Source organism: Centruroides sculpturatus, unplaced genomic scaffold (assembly GCF_000671375.1).
Source record: "Centruroides sculpturatus isolate CEXI.00-Female unplaced genomic scaffold, Cexi_2.0 scaffold513, whole genome shotgun sequence".
NCBI classification, from domain to species: Eukaryota; Metazoa; Arthropoda; class Arachnida; order Scorpiones; family Buthidae; genus Centruroides; species Centruroides sculpturatus.
The window spans coordinates 460,000-472,901 of NW_019384769.1; the positions used below are offsets into that span (position 1 = coordinate 460,000).

At 31.1% G+C, this 12,902-nt stretch overlaps 2 protein-coding genes across 3 annotated transcripts in view; both read left to right on the top strand.

The window, feature by feature from the left end:
- Positions 1-12,902, top strand: part of LOC111628947 (multidrug resistance-associated protein 4-like) — a 206,376-nt gene that overhangs the window by 129,591 nt on the left and 63,883 nt on the right. The window lies entirely within an intron of this gene.
- Positions 8,125-12,902, top strand: part of LOC111628950 (multidrug resistance-associated protein 4-like) — a 34,459-nt gene continuing 29,681 nt past the window's right edge. Inside the window, exon 1 of the mRNA XM_023372810.1 lies at positions 8,125-8,155. The gene's annotated coding sequence lies outside the window, so the exon portion shown is untranslated. The remainder of the gene's footprint in view (positions 8,156-12,902) is intronic.

Consider the following 12,902-nt stretch of genomic DNA (forward strand, 5'->3'; position numbering starts at 1 on the left):
AAATTACCGAGCCAAAACATAGAAAATTTTGTGCACACACTTACATTGACGTCTTCTTTGTTTCTGTTTCCTTATCCATGTTTCAAAATCCGGAATTCCAGGAAAGATATAGCCGATTAAACTCAAAATTTCAGGACGTCTTAACGCCCGAAAAATGGACCAATCTTTACAATCCTGACGCCACCTCAGAGGTGGTGAAAAAAGTACAGCGATATATAACGCTATTCACTAGAACCAGATAAATCCTCATAAACTCAAGTTGAAGGCATAGCGAAGAATATTGCAGCAACTCACCCCTGTATATGACTACATTACATAGTTTTAATTCATCTTCTACCGTTTATCCAATACATTGAAGCGAAAAGGGGATGAAGACTCGGGACTACCCATGGGTAATTCCCAATGGTTAAAATTACAGAAAAGTATTAGTAGAGTAGAGATGAAGGTAAAATGAAAGTGAGAAGTTTTTCCAAAACAGCGTGTATAGTAAATAAGTTACTTAAGATTGTGCATTGTTGTATACTAGACTTTCGTGAGCTCTTAATTTCTCTTAATAAGAAATTCGGCAGTGTAACCTAATAAAATTAAATAAAACCTTAATAAGCGAAATATACTACTGCGCGGACAAAGAAAAATGCACACTCACGATATTTTAATGTCGTTTTTTCATTATATACTTCAAAAAATTTCAAGACTTAGTCATCTGCACAAAAAGTCAGATCAAATTTGACACAATTCCAATACTTTCTTTTATTATGTATATATACCAGCCGGTAAAGAAAAGAATACAGTTACTTAGCGTTTGATGGTAATGTTATTTGGAAAACAGTATTAAGACTACATTTCTGTCAATCTGCAAACTGACGAAGAATTTCAGAAATAAGTTACTTAATGCTTTAACTGTCGCTTTATGTAACAAATATACAGCATAATATCTTTACCAGAAAGCATAAATGAATAATAAAATTACAGATTATTTAAACTGACTCATTTATGTAAATCAAAAATTTTATTATCGGTGTATAACAAAAGAATTAATCGAAGAAAACGAGAGAGAATAAAAAAAAAACGAAAATATATAACGAAAGGATCCTTTATGCTAGTATCCTTTTTGCTCTTGGTAACCGTAATAACCAAGTTCCTGTACACTAGCAATGAGCGATGAAAACATTGAAATAAGCAAATTAACATACTGTTATATTAATGGAAGAGAATCAAAAAGGCATAATTATATATATATTTATATATAAGAAGACAATGTAAAAACAAAACTTCTAGAAAGTTTANTTGAAATAAGCAAATTAGCAAACGGTTATATTAATGGAAGGGAATCAAAAATGCATAATTATATATATATTTATATAGGCCTATGTATATAAGAAAACAATGTAAAAATAAAACTACTAAAAAGTTTATGAAAACAATGAAAATAAATAAATTACTGATGAAATGAATTTAATAATCTGTCAGAAATATAACGTTAATTTATTATCGACCAAAAGTAATTTACTAAATTTTGTAGAACTACAATCGAATTTATGAGGAATAAATATATCTAACTCATAAATATTTTCACAATAAAACATCTTCCATACAAATTTCGGCCGGCGTGCAATGAACAATTTTAAGTTATGCAACGTGTATTTTCAACAAACGGATTTTTATAAGGAAAGATCCGACACGTACAGCACATTATATTTAACGCTAAAGTATTTTCTGTAAAGAATATTTTATTTCCTTCATCTGTTGAGTAATTGTTGGAATTTTTAATGATACAAGTGTTTAACTATCTTTTCACCAAGTATATTGCTGTGTAATTCTATGTTATTAAGATAACTTTTTCTCATTTCCAAATCGTTTGTAAATTATATAAGTTGTAATAATATAAACGATAAAATTTTTCAATACTTGAAATAATAACTTTACATAACTGATCAAACTAACTTCTTAATTATATTTTTTACATTAAACGAAAAAATAAACACGCATCGAATACACAGTACATCGTGTGTTTGATAAACAAAATAATTTTAATTAAATCTTTTTAATTTATCGCAAGAATCTATAAATTCTTCTCAATATCAGGTGTGGTAGATGATGAATACGTAGTGTAAATAGTATCTCATGTTTTTTTTTTTCTTTTGGATTAGGCCTATATAAAATATCATTGTTAGAGTGATATAATTAGAAAAGCGTTGCTCTATATTCTGAGCATTTACACTGAAGAGGGGCTCATATAGGCCTGAAATGCATTTGTGATTTGCAATAAAGGAGTACCTAACCTTATAGCAGAGAGAAAGACTACTGTGTTTTACTAATTCGGATTAAAGAGACATATACTCAAACTATAAATTCTTATCAATATATACCGTAAGTTTCGGAATTTCCTACATACGAAAAGACTTGCTGTATTCTCTTTTAAAAAAGGAAAATTAAATGAAACAATAATATAAAATTTGTATATACACCTGTGTTATATATAACATGATATGACGGTATGAAAACATTAGGAGTTCTATTTTAAAAGATTAGTTGAGAAAACAACATATTAACTATTATATTACAAAATTTTAATTATTAATTAGAGAAAGTAATAATACATACCAGAAAAATATACGAGAGAAAGCACCAACAGTATCGAATGGGTTACTTTTTTCTTTCCTCTCCGTTCTCAACTACACTTTTTTATACACTTTTCATATGTAGTATTTATTACTCATCAAACCTATATATCTATTCGATGACGTATAATATTTATATTAAAGTGTAAAGGTTTTGCGTGTTATTTACGTTCAGAAAACCTTGAAATTACCTCTAGACGTTATATGAATACTAAGTTAAAATTATTGCAGCGCTATCAAATGTGATATTTTCTTTAAAAATAATTGTTATACTGTAATTATAAAATAGAAAATAAGCTGAATTTTGAGGGTTAAAATAGGTTTTTATAAAACTAAACGTAAATACTAACGAACAAAAAAGTTCCTGATTAAATTTGACCCGACTCGAGATACAAGAGGACTTTTTTCTGTCTCCCCACCCCGTTGTCTTTTAACCACAAAAACTTAATAGCATCGATGTCCTTTACACTCCTACGGGTATATATCGTTCGATTTTAAGAACTCCTTTTTTGTGCGCTAATTTTGATGGCAATACAAAAAATTCAGCAAAAGGATTCGCTGCTTTCCCGGCTGTTAAGAGATTTTATTTTTTAAATATTTTTTTATTATTAATTAAAATAAAATGACACACGGGTTTATTTTTACGGTAGAGACGGATTTTAAAGCATGTTGTAAATGCCAATTATTATTAAAATTTTTATTAAGTTCTACCTCACTCGAAATATAAGACGAAAACTTCACTATTTCCTATTTTTTCCAACTTTAATTACCAAAATTTAGTAGCGTTAATTCTCGTTATGAACAACTTCTTGTAAGAAGCTGCTTTTATTTATCCATTTCGACAGTTATATATAACAGAGGAAAAGTCTAGCGATCAGACAAAGTAGCCCTGAAGATTATTACATGTTAAACATAGCGAGCCTTAAAACGGCCAGAAACACAAAAAAATTGAAGGATTTTTCTGTATGTATGAACGTTACTCTGTTTGAGGGGCAAANTTTTATAAGGAAAGATCCGACACGTACAGTACATTACAGAGAAAACTTTAGCATTAAATATAAAGAATATTTTATTTTCTTCATCTGTTGAGTAATTTTTCCTATATGTAATAATAAGTATCTTTTCATTAAGTATAACACTGTGTAATTCTATATTTAGGCCTATGCAATAATTTGATCTTATTAGCAATGTAAAACGTTTGTAAATTGTTTAAGTTGTAATAATGTAAACGATAAAATTCTTTACTGCTTTCTTGAAAAATTAACTTTTAATAACTAATAAAATGAAGTTTTTTTATTATATTTTGCATAATATATTAGGTTAAATAAATAATTAAACACTAATCGAACACAGAGTACATCTCGTGTTTGATAAACCAAATAATTTTAATTAAATCTCTTTGATTTATCTAAAGAATCTATAAATCCCTATCAACATATACTGCATGTTTCTTCAATTAGCTTTTATTTGGTAAAAATCAAAAAAATAAATACAACAATAATATGAAATTTGTATATATATGGATTATAACATAAAATAACAGAATGAAAATATGAGGAGGTTTTGTTTTTGAAGATTACTCCTGAGTAAATAACTTAATAGTTATTTGAATTACAAAATTTTAATTATTAATTAGAGAAAGTAATAATACATACCAGAAAAATATACGAGAGAAAGCACCAACAGTATCGAATGGGTTACTTTTTTCTTTCCTCTCCGGTCTCAACTACACTTTTTTATACACTTTTCATATGTAGTATTTATTACTCATCAAACCTATATATCTATTCGATGACGTATAATATTTATATTAGAGTGTAAAGGTATTGCGTGTTATTTACGTTCAGAAAACCTTGAAATTACCTCTAGACGTTATATGAATACGAAGTTAAAATTATTGCAGCGCTATCAAATGTGATATTTTCTTTAAAAATAATTGTTATACTGTAATTATAAAATAGAAAATAAGCTGAATTTTGAGGGTTAAAATAGGTTTTTATAAAACTAAACGTAAATACTAACGAACAAAAAAGTTCCTGATTAAATTTGACCCCACTCGAGATACAAGAGGACTTTTTTCTGTCTCCCCACCCCGTTGTCTTTTAACCACAAAAACTTAATAGCATCGATGTCCTTTATACTCCCACGGGTACATATCGTTCGATTTTAAGAACTCCTTTTTTGTGCGCTAATTTTGATGGCAATACAAAAAATTTAGCAAAAAGATTCGTAGCTTTCCGGCTGTTAAGAGATTTTATTTTTTAAATATTTTTTATTATTAATTATAATAAAATGACACACGGGTTTATTTTTACGGTAGAGACGGATTTTAAAGCATGTTGTAAATGCCAATTACTATTAAAATTTTTATTAAGTTCTACCTCACTCGAAATATAAGACGAAAACTTCACTATTTCCTATTTTTTCCAACTTTAATTACCAAAATTTAGTAGCGTTAATTCTCGTTATGAACAACTTCTTGTAAGAAGCTGCTTTTATTTATCCATTTCGACAGTTATATATAACAGAGGAAAAGTCTAGCGATCAGACAAAGTAGCCCTGAAGATTATTACATGTTAAACATAGCGAGCCTTAAAACGGCCAGAAACACAAAAAAATTGAAGGATTTTTCTGTATGTATGAACGTTACTCTGTTTGAGGAGCAAAATTTTGTTTATCTTGTTTTGAGCTTATTAACTTCTGGGCTTTTCGATGAAAATTTCTGAAATTTTGCAGGATGGTTTCTCACTAAGGATCATCGAACGTGTTAAATTATGATGCTTAAAAGTCACGGGGATAGGGAAATAGGGGTCGTGTTATATCGCCAATACGATCAAACTTAATGACGATTTTACTCGTTATCAGCACTTACAATTTTTTTATAAAACTCATTCCTACTCTCAAAATTAAGTTTTTTGCCATTTTGTTATAATATTTAAAAACATGAAGAGTTTTTACAATATGATAAGAGAAGGCACCACCAAATAATGAAAAAAAGTTAAGCAACTCGTTGCCGGATTTTCGATAAGATATTAAACGAAATAGACGCCAACACACACAAAATCTTGTTTACAGATTCTCAAAATTTCGAGATTTGAAGAAATCTCCGTGGGGGATTTGAAAACTTTTCCGTGTTATATACTTAACATGGAAATTAATTAAAGTATCATTCTTTACGAAAATCATTGAAAGTAAACTCGACTAGTAAAAAGACTAAAATAAACGATCACACATCAGTAGTGTGCATAACAATAGAAAATATTACTTTATTACATACAACACTGGCAGTTGTAGAATGTATTTGCCTCGAGCAAGCCGAAAACCTGAAATGCCGTGAGGAATAATTTATGTGGCTCGCCCGAAACCTTTGAAGTTTCCTTTTAATTTTAACACGAAAAAGGTGGCTGATCATTGCTGTAATACTTTTTTGTACACAACACAATCTACTCTGTGTTCGCTATTTTCACACACTTATATAATTAATACTAAATATTTAGTAAAATTAAAAAATGATAAAATAATTATTTGCACTGACGATACCAATTCACACAGCAGGTTCAAGGCATTGGCAAAGTAAGCGTACGCTTACGCGACGAGTATGATTTTAATTCTAATTTTTCTAAACTGCATAGTACTATGCGCGGCCTGGCTGCAGCTTTTCCAAAGAAGATTTCCATTACTGTAATTATTAATTAAATCAGAGTAATCGAGGTTACATTAGGTAATATGCCGTTGAAGGAATGAGTAATAAAATAGAATTTTCGTACAGAGCAGGATACGTATATTATAGAATTGATTTGCAAGTAGATTTATCTTATCCGATGAGAAAATGGTGACAGATTTTTATATAAACAACACTTTTACAACTACGCTTCGACCTATTTATGTTAATCAGATATTAAAAATGCATTTTAACTGTTTTATTTAATTTATTTATAATTTTAATGATCAGTTAATTTAAATGACAATTCTTACGATTGTAACAAATGGTTAAAAAATGTACAAATATACAATTTAAGAAATTTATACAAAGAAATTGAAGTTTTGAAGTCTTCTAAACTTCCCTTCATAGTCGTTAAAACACAATTTTATGCGATGAAAATTTCCCTGTCATCCGACGTAACACAGGCGGGGGAAGAGTCTATACAACGAGATTAACTTCGATGCGATTGATTGCGTTCTAGAAATGGCGAATAGAAGTTTTTCTTTTTCTTTTTTTTTTGTATGAGTCTTGAATGTTGTATAATTTGTACTTTATTTAAGCATATATTTTTTCTTACATTTTTATTTTATTTTTATAGCCAACGGCACTCTTTTCAAACTGCAGTTATTAAATAATAATCAAATATCGACAAAAAAACCTATAAATGCAGCTTTTTATTAACTAATCGAACATTTTCGTCTATTCGAATGACCTTCCTCAAGAATAAAAATCTTTTTGTATTCCTGATGAAGGTCATTGAAATGGCGAAAACGTTAGATTAACTTAATAAAAAGATGCATTTGAAACGATTTTTTCGATGTTTAATTATAGCTAATTTCTTTTAACATTTGAATGTAGTTAATCACGACGAATTTGTTTCAAATAAATAACGCATTGGGAATGTTTTAAACCAATGTACCAGAACATTTATTGAAATCACTCGAATGATGAGAATGTCATTTTATCTGCACCGACCGTCACTAACTTTAAATTTCAAAATCGAAATAGTTGCTCCTAGCTTTTACCTTCTCAGCTTGTTACGTATATAACGTGGGAAAGTATTGTAATCGTGTCAAATTCGACCCTCCTAGATTCTTTTTGGCAAATCTTGATGTTTTTGCATTCCAAATATTTACTTGGCTTAGACTTTTTTTTCGGGTCGGGGGTCTCAAAATACGCGTTTTGTAGTACATACATACGGTACGTAAAGTGCGAGTCCGTGTTTGGATCTGTTTCGTTTGATATCTCGAGATGAGATGATGATTAAAAAACGAAATTTAACATTTTAGCTTGTATATAAAGGGTATCGATGCTATTAAGTTCAAACTGAAGTAAGTTGACTTCAGTAAGTTGACTTTCAACCACAAGTTCACTTGTGGTTGAAAGTCAACGGGGTGGGGAGACAGAAAAAAGTCCTGTTGTATCACGAGTGAGGTCAAATTTAATCAGAAACTTTTTTTGTTTGTTAGTATTTACGTTTAGTTTTATAAAAACCTATTTTAACCCTAAAAATTCAGCTTATTTTCTAATTTATAATTTCAGTATAACAGTTATTTTTAAAGAAAATATCACATTTGATAGCGTTGCAATAATTTTAACTTCGTATTCATATAACGTCTAGAGGTAATTTCAAGGTTTTCTAAACGTAAATAACACGCAAAACCTTTACACTTTAATATAAATATTATACGTTATCGAATAGATATATAGGTTTGATGAGTAATAAATACTACATATGAAAAGTGTATAGAAGAGTGTATATGAGAATGGAGAGAAAAGAAAAAAGTAACCCATTCGATACTGTTGGTGTTTTCTCTCGTATATTTTTCTGGTATGTATTATTATTTTCTCTCATTAATAATTGAATTTTTTAATACAATTAACTACAAAGTTATTTACTCAAGAGTAATCTTTTAAGACAAAACCTTTTCATATTTTCATTCCGTTATTTCATGTTATAATCCATGCATATTTACAAATTTTATATTATTATTGTATTTAATTTTCCTATTTCCACCATATGGAAGCTAACACCGCAAATCTTCCCGTGTTTGCAAAATTGAAAAAACATACAGTATATATTGATGGGGATTTATAGATTCTTAAGATAAATCAAATAGATTTATATAAAATTATTTAGTTTATCAAACACGAGATGTAGTCTGTGTTCGATGCGTGTTTAATTATTTATTTAACCTAATATATTATACAAAATATAATTAAAAACTTCATTTTATTAGTTATTTAAAGTTAATTTTTCAAGTGAGCAGTAAAGAATTTTATCGTTTATATTATTATAACTCGAACAATTAACAAACGTTTTACGTTGCTATTAAGATAAAATTATCGCATGAATGTAGAATTACAGAGCATTATACTTAATGAAAAAATACTTATTATTACATATACGAATAATATCTCAACAGATGAAATAAAAATAAAATATTCTTTATATTTAATGCTAAACTATTTTATGTAATGTACTGTACGTGTTGGATGTTTCCTTATAAAAATCCGTTTGTTGACAGTACACATTTGCATAATTTAAAATCGTTCATAGCACGTCGCAATTAGTATGGAAGACGTTTTATTATGAGAATATTTATAAGGTAGATATATTTATTCCTTATAAATCTTCGATAGTAGTTTTATAATATCAATNTACTTTAACATTGTGTAAATCCTTTGTAATCTTTTGCAATAAAAAAGCATTAATTACAGCCCATCTTAGGCATGTTACAGGATCCGTACCTTGGTAAGTTTGAGTAAAGAAAAAAGTGAATCTGCGTACTAACACTACTAACACTGCATGCTGTCAACATGGTCTTTAAATTAACCATTTCATTAATTAATAAACTTTAGCGTAAATAAGTACGCATGTTTTAAAATATTAGTTGCTGCTTGCCCGTTCAATTGCATGCTATTATTATTTTACATTTTGTAAATTGTTAATAATTATGTTCTATTTTTATTTATTTATTGATTATATATATATATAATAAATAATTATATATATTATGCATTTTTAGACATAATTATATGTAATTAACATATATATATAATTAAGTATCTTTGTTTATACAGTTAACTTCAGTGAAAGAGATAATTGATCCTTAAAGTAGAAAAAAGTAGTTTTTGCAAATCTATTTTGTGAACTTCAACATCGTGTTCAAGAGAGGTAATCAAGGGTATGCAACCTGTCCCAGGTGGTCTTACTACCAGCTTTTTCTGTATCTGGGTACTAGAATCTCCTACCGAGTTTCATGAAACAGCACCCTCTACTAGACCTTACACCTCATACTCAAAAAAGTCAGGCCAGTAGTTTATAGTGCTATGCGCTTACAACCATACAGGTTGTAAACGCATAGCACTCTGAACATATAAACTGTATATAGCGCATAGCACTATGGCACAATTTTAATGTATTACATGAACTGCTATGCACTCCATATAATACATTAAAACGGTAGCAGGACGTTTATGGACACCACTGCTGCCGAAGCGAGTGCCTTTCCCGAGCAAAAAGTGACACCGTAGAAACCTATAATAAAACTTATATAAATCTCTATACAATTAAAACCTGTATAAACCTGTATCCACTTAAATCCTATATGGTGTATATATAAAACCCTTATACCCAGGTGAAAAATATCTATATTTAAACCTATATACCGTAAAAATTAGTGCATCTAGACCGACGCCATAAAATCTAATTGAAACCATAAAATTAATATATTTATTTAAAAAAAACGGATTCTACACCAACCCTTAAGACGTTTCACCTGGTCGATAAAGATCAGTGTGGGGCTGTCGACACCCTCCAACACTATGTTGGATTCAACACTTTGAAAATGTTGCATTCTGTAAAGTCTGCACCAATTTAGTGCGCCCTAAGAAGTTATACAATGGTTTTCATAGAGTTTTACTATGATAAGATACCGTAAATTAAAACACTTAAAAATAAACTTTTATGTATAATTCACAGAGTCCTGAAACTGCAGCGCAATTCTTTCTTATGCTCTGCTTTAACATACAGAAGCTTTTAGTACACCGTTCTGCGATATAAGTAACGTGTGGATTAATATTCATGTTGGTCCCGATAATCTGCTCTATAGTTAATTCAGCAGCCCGCAATTTTTGATTACTTAATACCTTATCAAAGTCTTCTTTAGAAAGAAAGGTCACTCCGCTCCTCGAGCTTATTTTTTGCGGATGCTACTAATCAGCACATTATTTTTTCTTGAATTTTGTGAGATCCGAAAGGCCCTGGGTCTAGTTTGTGAATCTTTATTAAATATGTTTAAATATAGACACGAAATATTACTTCGTTTTTGTGAAAAAAATATTGTTTTAGACGTGGGAAAAACCAGATAACAAATGTTATTTCCTTTCATCGAAGAGAACATCCTCTGTTTTTCTGTATCTGGTTAAAAATTTCGCTCAGATCGGAAATGGTTACCCCTCATTCATCCCCCTTTCGTCCGTTCTCACGAAAGAGTTACTGGACGTTGATTGGACGAAATTTTTGAAATAAAAGGAGAAATTAGTTAGAATTCGGGGAGTTCTTCGACAGATCCGAAGCATACAAACTCCACATGTTTCCCTCCTGATGGCCAACGCCCTAACCGGAGTCCGATAGACTAAGTCCCGAGTATACACTTAGAAGAAGTGATATCTTTATATTTGTGCACGAATTGATCTCCCGTATGAAAGTAAAATGAACCGATCTACAAGGTGTCCATTACCTACAGAAACGAAGACGACGACATCTAAACAGGTCGTATGTTTAGAATAATTTTGTGAGCTCTCTCTCTCGAACGCACATTAGCATAGATTCAGTCCTTGTCTATAGCTTGTCGTATAATCGTTGTTATTGGTTATTTGTATTCGTTTGTTTGAGATTTATTAAATTATACTTATGTTTATTATACAAAAAGTCTCTTAATTGGGTGTCCGAATCAGATCGCATACGCGTATTTGTCCGCGCATCGATAAATTGACAAACTGGTGTCGGGAACCTGACGAACGTCTGAACTTCACGGTTCAGATCATCTTTGTTTACGCTCTCCTATAAAAAGTTAGAGAACTGGTCTTACCGACTAGTGCCCGTAAGTGGCGTAGATTGAGCTCTGCGTCCTTGGCTAATCTCACAAGTGGTTTTCAGGAGTGGGGTTTAGAACTTAAAAATCCGTAGAAAAATCTCACACTGGTGTCACGGGAGTGGGGTCTAGAACCTAAAAATCCCCAGTGTACTCTCATCCGTAATATACTTTCACACTGGTAGCAGGAGTGGGTTTTTTTTTCGAACTAAAAACATCGTAATACACTCTCACAAGCGGATCTGATTCGGATTGAGAGACAACTAGTTGATAAGTTGAAATAAAATAGTTTTAAGTTAATTATAAGATAGAAATCAAAATGGATAGAGATAGAGAAGAACCTCCGCGAGCTACGTTAGCTGGTAATCCCATAACGTTAGGCGGATTAGGTGGAATGATTCCCCTTTTACCGGTCTTCTCAGGGGACGCAAAAAGTCCAAAAGTATCAGAATTTTTCGATACGTTAACGGATGTGACTAGAGTAGCAGCATGGTCGAAGGCACAGATGCTAGCTGTAGCTAAATTAAAATTGACTGGCATTGCCCGGGAATTCGTGCGTAAGGATGATTATGAGGAATTTAAGAAAATAATGATAGAGCGTTTTGAGAAGGTCCCTTATCCATATCGAATCCAGAAATTCTACGCGTGCGTCCAGGCCAGAGATGAGGACGTACAGACGTTCGCCGTACGACTCCAGGCCCTAGCCGAGGAGGTTGAGATTGAACACGAAGGCGCGAACGAAGCCGAAATAGAAGTCATAAAACGAGTTAAAGAAAAGGAACTAGACGAGAGGTTGAAAGTCCAATTTATGAATGGTGTAGACCTCCGGATAAGAAAAAGGATTATGTCCAGAGAACCCGAGACCTTTGACCAAGCATTGAAAATAGCAATAAATGAGGAGAATATCGAGCTCCTCACTTCCCACCCTAGGGGTCTTTTAAAGGTAATAAAAGAAGAAGAAAAATTAGCAGAGATTAAGGAAAATAAATTTAGGGAAACGGAATCTGATCCCGAAGGACAAATGGAAGAAGTAGTTAAGGCTATAGAGGATTTAAGAAATCAATTTAATACATTTGTAAAACAATCCCAGGAGAAAAGGGATAGGAATAGAGAACGAAGCGCACAATACTTCCGGCCAACGGAGCGAACTTTCGACGGAGATCGGCAACCAACTTCTGACTTCCGCAGAGCTAGAGCTCGTGCTCCGACATATAGAAATAATTATCGTTATGATTTAGATAATATAAATAGGGACGAGCCTAATAGAAATAGTCGATATGAAAATACGTGGAGAGGTGTAGTAAACTTTGTGGGTAATCAGAGAACCTCACACAAATATGAAAAGAAAGGCAAAACTATTAAAGGAGGATCGGTCAGTCTCATAAAAAGAGATCCTTACATATTAATATATGTTAATAATATCCCTGTAAAGATGGGAATCGATAGAAATTTGGAAACGACCGTCATAGATAAGGGCTT